Genomic DNA, 19,975 nt, shown 5'->3' on the forward strand with positions numbered 1-19,975 from the left:
GTGAGAAAAACTACAGAAAGATGCATCATGATCATATTGCTCAAAACCAATGATAAAGAGAAAATCTTAAAAGCAGCCAGAGGGGGAAAAAAGGCATTATGTGCAGAGGCACAAGGATAAATATAACAGCAGACTTCTTGTTGAAAACAATATAAGCAAAAATACAGTGGAGAAACCTCTTTAACGTACTAGAAGAACAATACCATAAGTCTAGGATTCTTTAACCCATAAAAATATCCTTCAAAAATAGAGGGAAAATTAAAACATTTCAGACATACAGAAGCTGAAAGAATCATTACCAGTAGACTGGCAGTACAAGGAATGTTAAAGGAAGTCCTTCAGGCAGAAGGAAAATGATAACAAACAGAAATATGGAAAGAGATGAAGAGCACTGGAACTGGTAACTAAAAAGGTCATAAATAAGATATTCTTCCTCTTTAAGTCTCATTTAAAAGATCATTGACTTTCTTTAATTTTTTTATTGTTGTCAAAAAATATATAACATGGTATTTGCTGAAAATGGACTGTTTTAACATAAAAAAGATATTGGTTTGTGGGGTTTATAACATATGCATAAGTAAAATGCATAACAACAAAAGTACAAAGGCTAGGATGGGAATAATGAAAGTATATTATGGTAAGATTCTAAAAGTATATGTGTAATGGTACAATATCACATGAAGGTATATTGTAATAAGTCAAAGATGTACACCGTAAACACTAAAATAACAAAATAAAGAGTATAACTAATAAGCCAACAAAGGAGATAAAATGAAGCATAAACAGTAGTCAGTTCATACAAAAGAGGAAAGAAAAAAGGGAGCAAAGAAAAGATGGGACAAATAGTAAACAAATATCAAGATAATAGGCCTAAACCTAACCATTTCAGCAATCACGGTAAAAGTTAATAGTATAAAAACCCCAGTTAAAAGACAGAGATTGTCAGAGTGGGTAAAAAAAGAAGACCCAGGAGGCGGAGCCAAGATGGCGGACTAGGCAGACGCTACCTCGGATCCCTCTTACAACAAAGACACGGAAAAACAAGTGAATCGATCACATACATAACAATCTACGAACCCTGAACAACAAACACAGATTTAGAGACGGAGAACGAACTAATACGGGGAAGCAGCGATTGTTTCCAGAGCCTGGAGCCAGCATACCAGTCAGGTACGGCACAAGCACAGAGACCTGCTCCACCCCCCTGAACTAACCCCGGGAGGGGGACTAGCCGGTTCCACGGGCGGCGTGGGACGCAGCCGTTAGGAGAAGTCCCCGGGAGGCAGTGACTGATCTTGGAGCAGAAAGAGCAGCACCCGAGCCGGGAAACCGTCCCACAGGGATTTGGACTGCATGCAGGTACGCCATAAACACGGAGAGTTGCTCCACCCCCTGAACTAACCCCGGGAAGGTGACCATCCGGGTCGCGCGGGCGGCGTGGGACGCAGCCGGTAGGAGAAGTCCCCGGGAGGCAGCGACTGGTATTGGAGCGGGGAGAACAGCGTTCCAGCCGGGACACTCGGTCGCGGCACAAGCACGGGGAGCTACTCCACCCATCTGAACTAACCCCGGGAGGGGGCCCACCTGGTTCACGGGGACGGCACGGCCACGCGGCTGGAGGGACGAGAAGTCCCCGGGAGGCAGCGACTGATTTTGGAGTCGAGAGTGCACCGTCCCAGTAGGGGAGCCTTGACGCTGGGCGTGGGGCTGGAAGCGGAGGATCTGACCGTGACTCCAGCGGGCCAGACCCCCCGGGGGCAATCTCCACACAGACAGCACACATAGGCGACGCGCCCGCGGGAATCTCAGATATAATAGTCTTTCCAAGCAAGACAAGCAACTCTGGCTATATTCTGAAGTGCTACTCTCCTATCTCTCTGTTCCCTCCCCCACCCTCCCCAGGCGGCTTCATTAACATCTGAATAGCCTGAGCCAGAGGGAGAACTCTGATAGGGATCTGACTGCAGTTTTTTTTTTAGCGGATTTTCTGGAAAAACTAGTTTCCCAGTGATGGCTCGGAGACAACAATCCATATCAAACCACTTAAAGAAGCAGACCGTGACAGCTTCTCCAACTCCCCAAACAAAAGAATCAAAATCTTTCCCAAATGAAGATACAATTTTGGAATTATCAGATACAGAATATAAAAAACTAATTTACAGAATGCTTAATGATATCACAAATGAAATTAGGATATCTGCAGAAAAAGCCAAGGAACACACTGATAAAACTGTTGAAGAACTCAAAAAGATTATTCAAGAACATACTGGAAAAATTAATAAGTTGCAAGAATCCATAGAGAGACAACATGTAGAAATCCAAAAGATTAACAATAAAATAACAGAATTAGACAACACACTAGGAAGTCAGAGGAGCAGACTCGAGCAATTAGAATGCAGACTGGGACATCTGGAGGACCAGGGAATCAACACCAACATAGCTGAAAAAAAATCAGATAAAAGAATTAAAAAAAATGAAGAAACCCTAAGAATTATGTGGGACTCTATCAAGAAGGATAACCTGCGGGTGATTGGAGTCCCAGAACAGGGAGGGGGGACAGAAAACACAGAGAAAATAGTTGAAGAACTTCTGACAGAAAACTTCCCTGACATCATGAAAGACGAAAGGATATCTATCCAAGATGCTCATCGAACCCCATTTAAGATTGATCCAAAAAGAAAAACACCAAGACATATTATCATCAAACTCACCAAAACCAAAGATAAACAGAAAATTTTAAAAGCAGCCAGGGAGAAAAGAAAGGTTTCCTTCAAGGGAGAATCAATAAGAATATGTTCTGACTACTCAGCAGAAACCATGCAGGCAAGAAGGGAATGGGACGACATATACAGAACACTGAAGGAGAAGAACTGCCAACCAAGGATCATATATCCAGCAAAACTCTCTCTGAAATATGAAGGCGAAATTAAGATATTTACAGACAAACACAAGTTTAGAGAATTTGCAAAAACCAAACCAAAGCTACAAGAAATACTAAAGGATATTGTTTGGTCAGGGAACCAATAATATCAGATATCAGCACAACACAAGGTCACAAAACAGAACGTCCTGATATCAACTCAAATAGGGAAATCACAAAAACAAACAAATTAAGATTAATTAAAAAAAAATACACATAACAGGGAATCATGGAAGTCAATAGGTAAAAGATCACAATAATCAAAAAGAGGGACTAAATACAGGAGGCATTGAACTGCCATATGGAGAGTGATACAAGGCGATATAGAACAATACAAGTTAGGTTTTTACTTAGAAAAATAGGGGTATATAATGAGGTAACCACAAAAAGGTATAACAACTCTATAACTCAAGACAAAAACCAAGAAAAACGTAACGACTCAACTAACATAAAGTCAAACACTATGAAAGTGAGGATCTCACAATTTACTAAGAAAAACGCCTCAGCACAAAAAAGTATGTGGAAAAATGAAATTGTCAACAACACACATAAAAAGGCATCAAAATGACAGCACTAAAAACTTATTTATCTATAATTACCCTGAATGTAAATGGACTAAATGCACCAATAAAGAGACAGAGAGTCACAGACTGGATAAAGAAACACGATCCATCTATATGCTGCCTACAAGAGACACACCTTAGACTTAGAGACACAAACAAACTAAAACTCAAAGGATGGAAAAAAGTATATCAAGCAAACAATAAGCAAAAAAGAAGAGGAGTAGCAATATTAATTTCTGACAAAATAGACTTTAGACTTAAATCCACCACAAAGGATAAAGAAGGACACTATATAATGATAAAAGGGACAATTGATCAGGAAGACATAACCATATTAAATATTTACACACCCAATGACAGGGCTGCAAGATATATAAATCAAATTTTAACAGAACTGAAAAGCGAGATAGATACCTCCACAATTATAGTAGGAGACTTCAACACACCCCTTTCGGAGAAGGACAGGACATCCAGTAAGAAGCTCAACAGAGACACGGAAGATCTAATTACAACAATCAACCAACTTGACCTCATTGACTTATACAGAACTCTCCACCCAACTGCTGCAAAATATACTTTTTTTTCTAGCGCACATGGAACATTCTCTAGAATAGACCACATATTAGGTCATAAAACAAACCTTTGCAGAGTCCAAAACATCGAAATATTACAAAGCATCTTCTCAGACCACAAGGCAATAAAACTAGAGATCAATAACAGAAGAACGAGGGAAAAGAAATCAAATACTTGGAAAATGAACAATACCCTCCTGAAAAAAGACTGGGTTATAGAAGACATCAAGGAGGGAATAAGGAAATTCATAGACAGCAACGAGAATGAAAATACTTCCTATCAAAACCTCTGGGACACAGCAAAAGCAGTGCTCAGAGGTCAATTTATATCAATAAATGCACACATACAAAAAGAAGAAAGAGCCAAAATCAGAGAACTGTCCCTACAACTTGAACAAATAGAAAGTGAGCAACAAAAGAATCCATCAGGCACCAGAAGAAAACAAATAATAAAAATTAGAGCTGAACTAAATGAATTAGAGAACAGAAAAACAATTGAAAGAATTAACAAAGCCAAAAGCTGGTTCTTTGAAAAAATTAACAAAATTGATAAACCATTGGCTAGACTGACTAAAGAAATACAGGAAAGGAAACAAATAACCCGAATAAGAAATGAGAAGGACCACATCACAACAGAACCAAATGAAATTAAAAGAATCATTTCAGATTATTATGAAAAATTGTACTCTAACAAATTTGAAAACCTAGAAGAAATGGATGAATTCCTTGAAAAACACTACCTACCTAAACTAACACATTCAGAAGCAGAACAACTAAATAGACCCATAACAAAAAAAGAGATTGAAACGGTAATCAAAAAACTCCCAACAAAAAAAAGTCCTGGCCCGGACGGCTTCACTGCAGAGTTCTACCAAATTTTCAGAGAAGAGTTAACACCACTACTACTAAAGGTATTCCAAAGCATAGAAAATGACGGAATACTACCCAACTCATTCTATGAAGCCACCATCTCCCTGATACCAAAACCAGGTAAAGACATTACAAAAAAAGAAAATTATAGACCTATATCCCTCATGAACATTGATGCAAAAATCCTCAACAAAATTCTAGCCAATAGAATCCAACAACACATCAAAAAAATAATTCACCCTGATCAAGTGGGATTTATACCAGGTATGCAAGGCTGGTTTAATATCAGAAAAACCATTAATGTAATCCATCACATAAATAAAACAAAAGACAAAAACCACATGATCTTATCAATTGATGCAGAAAAGGCATTTGACAAAGTCCAACACCCATTTATGATAAAAACTCTTACCAAAATAGGAATTGAAGGAAAATTCCTCAACATAATAAAGGGCATCTATGCAAAGCCAACAGCCAATATCACTCTAAATGGAGAGAACCTGAAAGCATTTCCCTTGAGAACGGGAACCAGACAAGGCTGCCCTTTATCACCGCTCTTATTCAACATCGTGTTGGAAGTCTTAGCCAGGGCAATCAGGCTAGACAAAGAAATAAAAGGTATCCGGATTGGCAAGGAAGAAGTAAAGTTATCACTATTTGCAGATGACATGATTATATACACAGAAAACCCTAAGGAATCCTCCAGAAAACTACTGAAACTAATAGAAGAGTTTGGCAGAGTCTCAGGTTATAAAATAAACATACAAAAATCACTTGGATTCCTCTACATCAACAAAAAGAACACCGAAGAGGAAATAACCAAATCAATACCATTCACGGTAGCCCCCAAGAAGATAAGATACTTAGGAATAAATCTTACCAAGGATGTAAAAGACCTATACAAAGAAAACTACAAAGCTCTACTACAAGAAATTCAAAAGGACATACTTAAGTGGAAAAACATACCTTGCTCATGGATAGGAAGACTTAACATAGTAAAAATGTCTATACTACCAAAAGCCATCTATACATTTAACGCACTTCCGATCCAAATTCCAATGTCATATTTTAAGGGGATAGAGAAACAAATCACCAATTTCATATGGAAGGGAAAAAAGCCCCGGATAAGCAAAGCACTACTGAAAAAGAAGAAGAAAGTGGGAGGCCTCACCTTACCTGACTTCAGAACCTATTATACAGCCACAGTAGTCAAAACAGCCTGGTATTGGTACAACAACAGACACATAGACCAATGGAACAGAATTGAGAACCCAGACATAGATCCATCCACGTATGAGCAGCTGATATTTGACAAAGGACCAGTGTCAATTAACTGGGGAAAAGACAGCCTTTTTAACAAATGGTGCTGGCATAACTGGATATCCATTTGCAAAAAAATGAAACAGGACCCATACCTCACACCATGCACAAAAACTAACTCCAAGTGGATCAAAGACCTAAACATAAAGACTAAAACGATAAAGATCATGGAAGAAAAAATTGGGACAACCCTAGGAGCCCTAATACAAGGTATAAACAGAATACAAAACATTACCAAAAATGATGAAGAGAAACCCGATAACTGGGAGCTCCTAAAAATCAAACACCTATGCTCATCTAAAGACTTCACCAAAAGAGTAAAAAGACCACCTACAGATTGGGAAAGAATTTTCAGCTATGACATCTCCGACCAGCGCCTGATCTCTAAAATCTACATGATTCTGTCAAAACTCAACCACAAAAAGACAAACAACCCAATCAAGAAGTGGGCAAAGGATATGAACACACATTTCTCTAAAGAAGATATTCAGGCAGCCAACAGATACATGAGAAAATGCTCTCGATCATTAGCCATTAGAGAAATGCAAATTAAAACTACGATGAGATTCCATCTCACACCAGCAAGGCTGGCATTAATCCAAAAAACACAAAATAATAAATGTTGGAGAGGCTGCGGAGAGATTGGAACTCTCATACACTGCTGGTGGGAATGTAAAATGGTACAACCACTTTGGAAATCTATCTGGCGTTATCTTAAACAGTTAGAAATAGAACTACCATACAACCCAGAAATCCCACTCCTCGGAATATACCCTAGAGATACAAGAGCCTTCATACAAACAGATATATGCACACCCATGTTTATTGCAGCTCTGTTTACAATAGCAAAAAGTTGGAAGCAACCAAGGTGTCCATCAACGGATGAATGGGTAAATAAATTGTGGTATATTCACACAATGGAATACTACGCATCGATAAAGAACAGTGACGAATCTCTGAAACATTTCATAACATGGAGGAACCTGGAAGGCATTATGCTGAGCGAAATGAGTCAGAGGCAAAAGGACAAATACTGTATAAGACCACTATTATAAGATCTTGAGAAATAGTAAACCTGAGAAGAACACATACTTTTGTGGTTACGAGGGGGGGAGGGAGGGAGGGTGGGAGAGGGTTTTTTATTGATTAATCAGTAGATAAGAACTGCTTTAGGTGAAGGGAAAGACAACACTCAATACATGGAAGGTCAGCTCAATTGGACTGGACCAAAAGCAAAGAAGTTTCCGGGATAAAATGAATGCTTCAAAGCTCAGCGGAGCAAGCGCGGGGGTCTGGGGAACATGGTTTGCGGGGACTTCTAAGTCAATTGGCAAAATAATTCTATTATGAAATCATTCTGCATCCCACTTTGAAATGTGGCGTCTGGGGTCTTAAATGCTAACAAGCAGCCATCTAAGATGCAGCAATTGGTCTCAACCCACCTGGAGCAAAGGAAAATGAAGAACACCAAGGCCACACGACAACTAAGAGCCCAAGAGACAGAAAGGGCCACATGAACCAGAGACCTACATCATCCTGAGACCAGAAGAACTAGTTGGTGCCCAGGCACAATCGATGACTGCCCTGACAGGGAGCACAGCAGAGGACCCCTGAGGGAGCAGGAGATCAGTGGGATGCAGACCCCAAATTCTCATAAAAAGACCAAACTTAATGGTCTGACTGAGACTGGAGGAACCCCAGTCGCCATGCTCCCCAGACCTTCAGTTGACACAGGACAGGAACCATCCCTGAAGACAACTCATCAGACATGAAAGGGACTGGTCAGCGGGTGGGAGAGAGACGCTGATGAAGAGTGAGCTAATTATATCAGGTGTACACTTGAGATTGTGTTGGCAACTCTTGTCTGGAGGGGGGATGGGAGGATAGAGAGAGAGGGAAGCCGGCAAAATTGTCAAGAAAGGAGAGACTGAAAGGGCTGACTCAAGACGGGGAGAGTAAGTGGGAGTAGGGAGTGAGATGTATGTAAACTTATATGTGACAGACTGATTGGATTTGTAAACGTTCACTTGAAGCTTAATAAAAGTTATTATAAAAAAAAAAAAAAAAAGAAGACCCAACCATATGCTGCCTACATAAATTTACTTTAAATATCAGGACATATATAGAATATTTTTTAAAGGAGAGGAAAAAATAAGTGATGCTAACCCTAATAACACTAATTAATACAAAGAAAGATAGAGCATCTATTACACAACGCTGATTCAAGAACAAGGACTATTACCAGGGATAAAGAAGGTCATTTCATAACGAGACATAACTATCCTAAACGTTTATACACTTAATAACAGACCTTCAAAATATATGAAGGAAAAACTGATAGAACTTCAAGATACATAGAAAAATTCATAGTAATTGACAGAACAAGTAGACAGAAGATCAGTAATGTTATAGAAGACATGAACAACACTATTAACCAACTTGACCTAATTGACATTTGTAGCACATGCCACCTTAAAACAGCAGAGTAAACATTCCTCTCAAATGTACCTAGGAACATTCACCAATATAGATCTGACTTTGGATCACAGAAAAAGCCTCAATCCGAAAAGATTTAAGTTGTACAGTGTGTATTCTCTGGCCAAGTGGAATTAAATTAGGAATAAATACACAGAAGGATTTCTGGAAAATCCCCAAATTTGTGGAAAGTAACACACTTCTTAATAACCCAAGAATCAAAGAAGAAATCAAAAGGGAAATCAGGAAGTATTTTGAATTGAATACAAATAAAAACAACATATCAAATTTGTGGATGTTACAAAAGCAATACTTAGTGGGAAATTTTTAGCGTTAAATGCCTGTATTAGAAAGGAAGAAAGGTCTCAAACCAATGACTAAAGTTTTCACAGTAAAATAGAAGAAGAAAAGCAAATGAAATACAACAGAGGCAGGACAAAGTAAATAATGAAGGTTGAGCAGAAATCAATGCAAGAAAAAACAATAGAGAAACTCAATTAATCCAAAACTTGGCCTTTGAGTGAATCAATAATATTGATAAATATCCAACCAGACTGATCAAAATAAAAAGGGAGAAAACACAAATTGACAACATCAGGAATTAGAGAAGTGGCATCACTATGGAGTGTACACATATTAAAAGGATAACAAGAGAATATTAATAACTCAATGCCAATATATTTCACAGTTAGATGACATGGACAAATTCCTTGGAAGATTCAAACTACCAAAGTTCACTCAAGAAGAAATAGATAACCTGACTAGCCTTATGTCTATTAAAAACAATCAATTTGCCATTAAGAAGTCTGACAATATATAAAATCCAGGCACAGATGGCTTCCCTGGTGAATTATACAAAACATTTAAAGAAGAAATAATACCAATGCTATTCAAACTCTTCTAGAAAATTGAAAAGGAAAGAATTCTTCCCAATATATTCTATGAGGCCAGCATTACCCAGATGCCAAAACCGGACAAAAGATGCTACAGAATAATATCCCCCATGAGCAAAGACACAAAAATTCAAAACAAAATGTTAGTAAATCCGATCCAAAAATGTATAAAAATGGATGAAACATTATGGCTTAGTAAGATTTATTCTAGAAATGCAAGATTGGTTTAACATATGACAATTGATCAATGCAATTCATATTAATAAGCTAAAAAAAAAAAAGAAAAAACATGTAATTATCTCAATACATACAGAAAACTATTTGACAAAACCAACACTCACTCCAGATAAAAGCTTTCAGGGAACTTCCTCAACTTGAAAAGGGGCATCTATGAAAAATAGTTAACGGTAAAAGACTGAACACTCTCCCACTAACATCAGGAACAAAACAAGAATGTCTGCTCTCACTACTTCTCTTCAACATTGTACTGGAGGGTCCTGCCAGTACAATAAGGCAAGGAAAAGAAATAAATGGCATTCAGACTGGAGAAGCAGAGGTAAAAGTGTTCTTATTTAAAGACTTACTATAAAACCACAAGAGTTAAGACAGTGTGGTACTGGCATCAAGATAGACAAATAGATCAGTGTAACGGAACGAAGGATACAGAAGACCACACACGTATAGGCAACTTATCTTTTACGAGGCGCAAAGGCAGTTTGGTGGAGAAAGGGTAGTCTTTTCAGCAAATGGTGCCGAGACATTTAGATATGCAGTAAAATGACTTTGATTAATACCTTACACAATACATAAAAATTAACTTAAAGTGGACTAAAGCTCTGAATGTAAACCCCCAAACTATCAAACTTCTAGAAGAAAACGTGGAAGAAAATCTTTGAGGCCTTGGGTGAAGCAAAGATTTTTTAAATAAGAAACCAAAAGCACAGTTTACAAAAGAACAAACGAAAGAATTGAAGGTCATCAACATTAACAACTTTTGCTCTTGAAAGACTCTGTTAAGAGAATGAAAAGGCAGGCTGCAAAATGGGAGAAGATATTTGCAAAGCATAGATGTGATAAAGAATGTGCTTCAAAAGATGTAAGAACTCTCAAACTTAGTAATAAAAAGCAAACAATTCAATTAAAAAGTAGGTAAAAGATTTGAACATTATTGCACCAAAAAAGATATATGGATGGTGAATAAGTATACGAAAAGATCTTCAGCACGCGAAGATTCTTTAATGCAAATTAAAAGCCCAACGAGATACCACTTTACTCCTAAAATTATAAAGACTAATCAGATCAAAGTGTCAGCAAGGATGTGAAGGAACTGGGACTCTCAGACACTTCTGGTAGGACGGTAAAACGATGTAACAACTTTGGAAAACAGTTCATCAGTTTCTTTAAAATTTTAATGGATGCCTGCCATGTGATCCACCCATCCCACTCCTAGGTATTTACTTAAGAAAAGAAAGCATATGTCTGTACACAACTGTTCATAGCAGCCTTATTTGTAATAGCCCCAAACCAGAAGCAAATCATTATGCCCCGTCAACAGTCAGTGGATAAACAAACTGTGTCCATTCATCCACTGGACTGCTACTCAACAAGAATAAGGAATGAACTACTGCTACACATAAAAACATAGATGAATTTTAAAATAATTATGCTGAGTGAAAGAAGCCAAATGAAAAGGAGTACATAAAACCCAAATATATTCATCAGCAATAAAAAATGAAAATAACAAGCCAGTAAACTTAAAACTTGAATTCCAGTCAATGAAGAACACTTCGATAGTAGAATGTAATTAGTGATATGGATATCAAATCAGGGAATTTGATTTTTGTTTTCAAAACTTGATGAAAAATAGTAAGTGGATGTCAACAGTCAGAATCTCCCTATTAACTCATGTGACCCGATATAAACTTTCACCCTGCCAAATCAATTTGCCTAGTCCGTTTCGTTTGCTTTTCTTTTTTTTTTTTTAATTAGGGAATATATCAAATAATTACAAAAATAGAACGAACAGTATAATAAACTTTCATGTACCCATCACCCAGCTTCAACTATTTTCAACTCATTGCCAGTCTTGTTTTAGCTATACCCCTCCACGCTCTGTGCCACACCCTGCCCCTCATCATGTCATTTCATCTACAAACATTTCAGTTTGTATCTCTACAAGAGAAAGATTCTTCTTAGTCCCTATTTTACATTTCTAATAATGGACAATGAATAAAGAAGGCCGAAGAAGAGTTGACACCTTTGAATTGTTGTGTTGGCGAAGAATATTGAATATACCATGGACTGCCAAAAGAACGAACAAATCTGTCTTAGAAGAAATACAACCAGAATGCTCCTTAGAGGCAAGGATGGTGAGACTGCGTCTTACATACTTTGGACATGTTGTCAGGAGGGATCAGTCCCTGGAGAAGGACATCATGCTTGGCAGAGTAGAGGGTCAGCGGAAAAGGGGAAGACCCTCGATGAGGTGGATTGACACAGTGGCTGCAACAATGAGCTCAAGCATAACGACGATTGTAAGGATGGCTCAGGACCAGGCAGTGTTTCGTTCTGTTGTGCATAGGGTCGCTATGAGTCGGAACCGACTCGACGGCACCTAACAAGAACAATAATGGACAGCCAGTCCTGGCAACGTCATCTGAAAATCTCAGAAGAACTTCGATAAGAATGTGGGATTGCCCATTTATTGACAAAGAAGCAATTCATCTGCCCTGAGTTTTTTTTTTTTTTTTTTTTAATTAAGAAAAGGAAAAAGAAAAATCTCACCTTTCCTCTTTAGAAAATAAAACAAAAACTGGGTTGATTTTTCTGTAGTTAGTGGGCAGTGATAGCCTGTTTGGCTCTATGTAAAAATCCCAGCGGCTGCTGTGTAACGTGATATTATCTAGGAAAGGAATGTGCTTTTTTAGGTGGAAACTTGAAATTCTAGAATATCCCCTGTGAGCACTGGGGCTCATGAGGGCACCCACACTTTCTTTATAGGAGGCCACTTGATACGGGAAACCACTGGGCAGATGTTCCGCTCCTGTGAGGACTTTTACTACTGAGCTCTCTGGAGAGGTTTTCAGTAGACAATGGAAACCTTTGTTCTTCAAAACCGTCAAAATCTCAGCCTACTCTCTCTCCCCTCCTCCCCAGTGGAACCCTCTCCCTTCTCAGATGCGGTAACTGTGCACGTTAAGGCCCAGGGAAATACCGCTTGGAATCCAAAGCATTTCTGGTAAGAAGGAAGCAAATTTAGAAACAGAAATTTGGGCATCCTGCTCCCTCCCTCCCTCCTTCCTCTCCTCCTCCTCCTCCTTCTTTTATTTAGGTACACTACACATACAATAAAGTGCACCAAATAGACAGTCATCCATTGTACGGATATGCCACACTTTATTTTCATCTCCTTCTATTGATGGACGTTTGGATTGTTTCCAACTTGGGGCTCTTAGTGATGCTATCCTTGGTCAGTTATGTGTATTACCAATATCTTCTTTCAGACTGTGTCTTGCCTCTTCACTCTCTTAATGTGTTCTTTGATGAACAGAAGTTACTAATTTTAATGAAGTTTCATATATTTATATTTTCCTTTACTGTTACTTCATTTTGTCTTCTGTTTAAGAAATCCTGACTTATCCAAGGACATGAAGATTTTCTCCTGTGTTTTCTTCAAAAAGCTTTTGTTGCTGTTTTACCTTTCTCGTTTAAGTCTCTAATCCCTTTAAAATTAATTTTTGCTTGGGATGCAAGGTAGGAGTGAAGATTCCAATCAATCCAGCACCATTTATTGAAAAGACCATCTTTCCCTCACTGAATTGCAGTAACATAATCAGATATATGTAGGTCTATTTCTGGACTCCATTCTTCACAAGTCTATTTATCTTTGCACCAGTATCAAACTGTCTTAATTACTATAGCTTTAGAATAAGTCTTAGTATCTGATGGTGTAAGTCCTCCTACTTAGTTTTTCTTTTTCAAGATTGCTCCAGGTATTTTAGGTCCTTTGCACGGCCAGATCAATTTAGAATCAATTTTTCGTCTGTCAATTTCCACAACAAAACTCAGAAAATTTTTGTTGTTATTGCATTGGCTCTATAGATCATTTGGAGTAGAATTGACATTGTAACAATATTAGATCTTCAAATCAACATGGAGTATCTCTCCAGTTATTTAGGTCTTCAACATCTCTTGGCAATGTTCTGGACTTTTCAGTGTAGGGTGCTTGCACGTTTTGCATTAGATTTTTCTGTTTTGTTCTTATAAATGGTATTGTTTTTAATTTTGTTTTCTAACTAATTTAAGTTTTATTTGCTGCTAATACGTGGAAATATAATTTTTATATTAACTCTGCAGTCAATGACCTTTCTAAATTGCCTTATTAATTCTCAAGAGTTTGCCATAATTTTTTTTCTATGTATACAAAGATGTCATCTGTAAATAAGGATGGTTTTATTTATTCTCTTCCAATTTTGATAACTTTTAATTTCTTTTCCTTGTCTTATTGAACTGCCTGTGACTTTTAATACAATGTTTCATAGAAGTGGTGATATGGACAACCTTTCATCTCAAGAGGAAATATTGAATTATTTATCATTGTTATATCAGCTGAAGGTGCTTTGTTGATACGCTTTATTGGATTAAGTGAATTTCCCTCTTCCTATTTTCTGAAAGTTTTCTGTTTAAAATCATAAACAGGTATTGAATTTTATCAAATGTTTTTTCTACATCTATTGAAATAATCGTGTGTTTTTCCTCCTTTATTTGGTCAATATGGTGAATTGCATCACTTTTTGATTGTTAATCTTGTACTCATGAAATAAACCCCTTTTGGTCATGATGAGCCTTTTTATATATTGCAAACTTGATTTGCTAACATTTTGTTGAAGATTTTTGCATCTATTTTTGAGCCATCTTAGTCTATAATCCCCCTTTCTTGTGATATCCTTGTTAGGTTTTGATATTTTCAGATGTATAGAGAATTGTTCTCTCTTTTTCTATTTTCTAAAACATTTGATTTTATTTCTTACTTACAAATTTGGAAGATTCTGCTAGTGGAGACAAATTGGATAGAAATTGTCATTGTAGAAAGTTTTGTTTTGTTTCTTTAACTACTCATTCATTTCTTTAAAAGAATTAGGAATATTTAGATTTCACACATCTTCTTGGTCTATTTTGATGAGTTGGTTTTGCCCAGAATTTTCCCAGTTCATTTCATTTTTCAAATTCATTAGCATAAAGTTGGTCATAATAACCTTTTGTCTTTTTAGTGTCTGTAAGATCTACACTGATGTCCCATTTTTTATTTATGATATCAGTAATTTGTGTTTTCTTAGTCAATCTTCCTAGGAGTTTATTATTTTTAATTTTTTTTGCATGTATCAACATTTGGCTTTGTTGATTTTCTCTACTGTGTATATTTTTTGTTCTAGTTTCTTGAGACAGAAGCTTGTATTATGGATTGATTTTCAAGCTATCTTCTTTTCTAATATGTGTATGTTAAACTGTAAGTTTCCCTCTAAGCACTGCTTTATATCTGTCTGACATATTTTGGGTTTTTTTTTTTCATTCAGTTTAAACTATCCTTAAATTTTTATTTGATTTGCTCTTTGACCCATGGGATATTTAGAAATATATTTTATTTAGAAGAGTTCGTCTTAATTTCCAAACATTTGCAGATCTTCTACCAGTTTTTGAGAGAAGTATTAAAAATCTCTACATGGAGGAACCTGGAAGGCATTATGCTGAGTGAAATTAGTCAGTTGCAAAAGGACAAATATTGTATAAGACCACTATTATAAGACCTTGAGAAATAGTTTAAACTGAGAAGAAAATATTCTTTTGTGCTTACGAGAGTGGGGAGGGAGGGAGAGTGGGAGAGGGGTACTCACTAATTAGATAGTAGAAAAGAACTACTTTAGGTGAAGGGAAAGACAACACACAATATAGGGGAGGTCAGCACAACTGGACTAAACCAAAAGCAAAGAAGTTTCCTGAATAAACTGTATGCTTCAAAGGCCAGCGTAGCAGGGGCAGGGGTTTGGGGACCATGGTTTCAGGGGACATCTAAGTCTATTGGCATAAGAAGATCTATTAAGAAAACATTCTGCATCCCACTTTGGAGAGTGGCATCTGGGGTCTTAAACGCTAGCAAGTGGCCATCTAAGATGCATCAATGAGCCTCAACCCACCTGGATCAAAGGAGAATGAAGAACACCAAGGACACAAGGTAATTACGAGCCCAAGAGACAGAAAGAGTCACATGAACCAGAGACTACATCATCCTGAGACCAGAAGGACTAGATAGTGCCTGGCTGCAACTGATGACTGCCCTGACAGGGAACGCAACAGAGAACCCCTGAGGGAGCAGGAGAGCAGTGGGATGCAGACCCCAGATTCTCATAAAAAGAGCAGATTTAATGGTCTGACTGAGACTAGAAGGACCCCGGTGGTCATGTCCCCCAGACCGTCTGTTGGCCCAGGACAGGAACCATTCCCGAAGCCAACTAACTCTTCAGACATGGATTGGACAGGACAATGGGTTGGAGAGGGATGCTGGTGAGGAGTGAGCTTCTTGGATCAGGTGGACACTTGAGACTATGTTGGCATCTCTTCACTGGAGGGGAGATGAGAGGGTAGAGGGGGTTAGAAGTTGGCGAAATGGACAGGAAAAGAGAGAGTGGAGCGAGGGAGCAGGCTGTTTCATTAGGGGGAGAGTAATTGGGAGTATGTAGCAAGGTATATATGAGTTTTTGTGTGAGAGATTGACTTGATTTGTAAACTTTCACTTAAAGCACAATAAGAATTATTAAAAAATTTTTTTTTCACATTGTGGATTTGTCTATTTCTGCCTTTATTTATGTAAACTTTTGCTTCATATATTTTTCAAGTTATGTTACTTGGTGCATACAAGTTTAGGATTGCTATATTTTCCTGTTGATCTGATCCTTTAATTATTATGAAATATACCTTTTATCTCTAGCAATATTTCTTGCCCTTATGTCTACTTTCTTTTGGTTAGTCATTGCATTTTATAATATTTCTATTCTTTTACTTCAGATCTATCTATTCCTATTATTTTAATGTGACTCTTATAAACATCATATAGTTGTCTTTTTAAAAAATCCAGACTTATAACTTTGTCTTGTATTTTGAATTTAAGTGTAGAGGAAACCCTGGTGGCGTAGTGGTTAAGTGCTATGGCTGCTAACCAAAGGGTCGGCAGTTCAAGTCCACGAGGCGCTCCTTGGAAACTCTATGGGGCAGTTCTACTCTGTCCTATAGGGTCACTATGAGTCCGAATCGACTCAATGGCACTGGGTTTTTTTCCTTCTATTTGTTTTATATTTGTCTCACCTGTTTTGTACTTTATTTCTCATTTCTTGCCTTCAGGTAATTTTTATTATTCATTCCTTTCCTATTCATTAGCTTAAAAAAAAAATTTGTTGTATTATTTTGTTGTTGAGAATACGCACAGTAAAAGCACACACCAATTCAGGTTTCTACACATACATTTCAGCGACAGTGGTTACATTTTTCTAGTTGTGCGACCATTCTCACCCCCTTTTCTGAGTTCTTCCTCCCCTATTAAAGAGCTCAGCTTCCAACCAAAAGGTCGACAGTTCAAATTCACCAGCTGCTTCTTGGCAACCCCGTGGGGCAGTCCTACTCTAACCTATAGGGTCACTATGTGTCAGAATCAATTCGATGGCAACAGGTAGAGGTAAGGTCCCTATTTAATCTTTTGAGTTGCCGTTGTCAATTTGATCCCATGTAGACAGATCTTAAAAGTGTATAATGGTCAAGGCAGACATTCTTTACTTGTTAAGCTAAACTATTGCTTGCTTTTAAGAAGACCTCAGGTGATATTTTTGTTTTAAGGTTTAATGATTATCTTAGGGCAATTGTTTTGGGGGTTTATCCATGAGAATTTAACCCATTAACTTTTAAACTTTACATTCTTTTTTATTCTTAGTGATTATCCTAAAGATTGAAATATGCATTGTTGAGTTACGAGATCTACTTCATAAATACTTTTGCCATGACCCAACCATGCTAGAAACTTACAACAGTTGGACTTCATTTTTGTGCTATTTTTGTCATATGTTGTACTTCTACAAGGTTTGGGAATACTAGGAGCTAAGCTTATTCTTATAGTCAGGTCTCACTATCCCTAATTTTTCTATTCAAAATAGTACATTCCAGACCAAACCATTTCATTCTGTTCTTTATTTCTTCTTCCATGGTTATTCTGATCAATTGGGACAATGGCCTCTGGGAAATTCTCCACACACCATAGGCCCCACAGAATCAGGGAGTGGGTGGGCTAGAATCAATTTACCAGGAAAAAGTGTAGCATCAGGGCAGACTGGCTGGTCCTTCTTTCCCGGTTCTGGAGAGTGGACCAGCCCAGCATCACTGGAAGGAAGGAAGTAGGGATGGGACAGACACCCTGACTTTGGACTTGATGACACTGGTGACACCTATCACTCACCATCCTCCCTTCTCTGGGACTGCTGGGTGGACAGGGGTGGGTCTCCGTGACTTACGAGTGCCTTGTCACTAACATCAACCACATCTCCATTGAGATGACTTAATTATTTCACCCAGTGGTTCTCAACCGTGGCTGTACACTGGAATTATCTGGGGAGCTTTAAAACTAGACCAAAACCCAGGCCCTTCTCTCAGAGGTCCTGCTGGAGGTGGTCTCAGTAAGGGCCTGGGGCCTAGGACTGTTTTATAAGTTCCTCAAGGGATTCCAATGTGCAGCCAAGGCTGGGAACTCCTGGCCTAATCATATCATCCAGCTCATTAAAAAGAGGACCTTAGAATTCTTATCCTGGTCATCTGGTTCACAATTTAATCAGGAACACACATGTTATTTCTGGTGTCTGAGTGAAGATCCTGGGTATGTGTAAGCTCCTTGAACACCAGTGACTGACACTATGAGATGCTTTGAAATCAAGTCCAGAACTAGCAGACTGTCCTCTCTCGAACCCTCCCTTGGGCCATGTGTGTATTTATTACCACTGATGTTATATTAATGGTCCAGACAGGCAAACTCAAAAGCCTTGACCCAAGGCCAGCCAGTAACGCCCTCAAGGGAAGTACTCTATGAGAGGTGGTGATGACATGCTGTGGGAGGGGTGGGCGTAGCGAGAGTGACGGAGCCAAGGCCCCTGCCCATGGGGGCCAGAATCGCCTTGAGGGAATGTGGGCCTGATCTTACCACATTTTCCAGTTCTTCAAGAGAAGCCAGAAATCTTGATTTTTGTGTAAATTACTTGATTTTGCCTAGTTGGGCTCACTTTTATTACTTTTTAAAAATAATGTTTTACTCAGTTTTTGGTGAAAGTTTACACAGCAACTTAGGTTCTCATTTGACAATTTCTACACAAATTGTTCAGTGACCTTAGTTACATTTATCACAATGTGTCATGTGTCAACATTCTCTTTGTGTTCTGTTTGTTCCCTTTCCAGTACTCTAGTTTTCCTGGCCCCTTATCTTTGCTTTTGAGTAATTGTTGACCTTTTGGTCTCATACAGATGGTTTTTAAGTCGGGTGCTGATCTTAAGGGTAACAGCCTTTATTTTGTGGGCTACTCTATTTTGCTAAAAGGTGATCTCCGGGGATAAGCACAATTCTAGGTTTATAAAGTGTCTCAGGGTGATAGTCTCAGGGAGTCATCTGTTCTCTACCGTTCCAGTTTGTTTGGCTTTTTTTTTTTTTTTTAAATAAGAATTTGATAGAGGAATCCCGGCGGCAATGCTCCCCAGACCTTCTGTTGGCACAGGACAGGAACCATCCCCGAAGACAACACATCAGACATGAAAGGGACTGGTCAGCGGGGGGGGGGGGGGGGGAGATGCTAATGAAGAGTGAGCTAATTAAATCAGGTGGACACTTGAGAGTGTGTTGGCAACTCTTGTCTGGAGGGGGGATGGGAAGATAGAGAGAGAGGGAAGCTGGCGAAATTGTCACGAAACGAGAGACTGAAAGGGCTGACTCAATAGGGGGAGAGCAAGTGGGAGTACGGAGTAAGATGTATGTAAACTTACATGTGACAGACTGATTGGATTTGTAAATGTTCACTTGAAGCTTAATAAAAGTTAATTAAAAAAAAAATAAGAATTTGAGTTCTGCTCCACATTTTTCTCCACATTTCTCCCATTGTGACTTTGGGGGGGGCGGGGTTCACTTCTGTTTTTAAACACACACGTTAAAGTGGGATATCAAAATATGTCTGGAATGGGACCCAAGCCCCCAGGGAGAGAACTAGTGGGAACAGTGGAACAACCCCTATGTTCTCAGACCAGTGTTGGAGGTTTCCAGTCATTGTCAGGGGCCTGAAGAGTAATGCC

This window comes from Elephas maximus, chromosome 23, assembly GCF_024166365.1.
Source record: "Elephas maximus indicus isolate mEleMax1 chromosome 23, mEleMax1 primary haplotype, whole genome shotgun sequence".
Lineage (NCBI taxonomy): Eukaryota > Metazoa > Chordata > Mammalia > Proboscidea > Elephantidae > Elephas > Elephas maximus.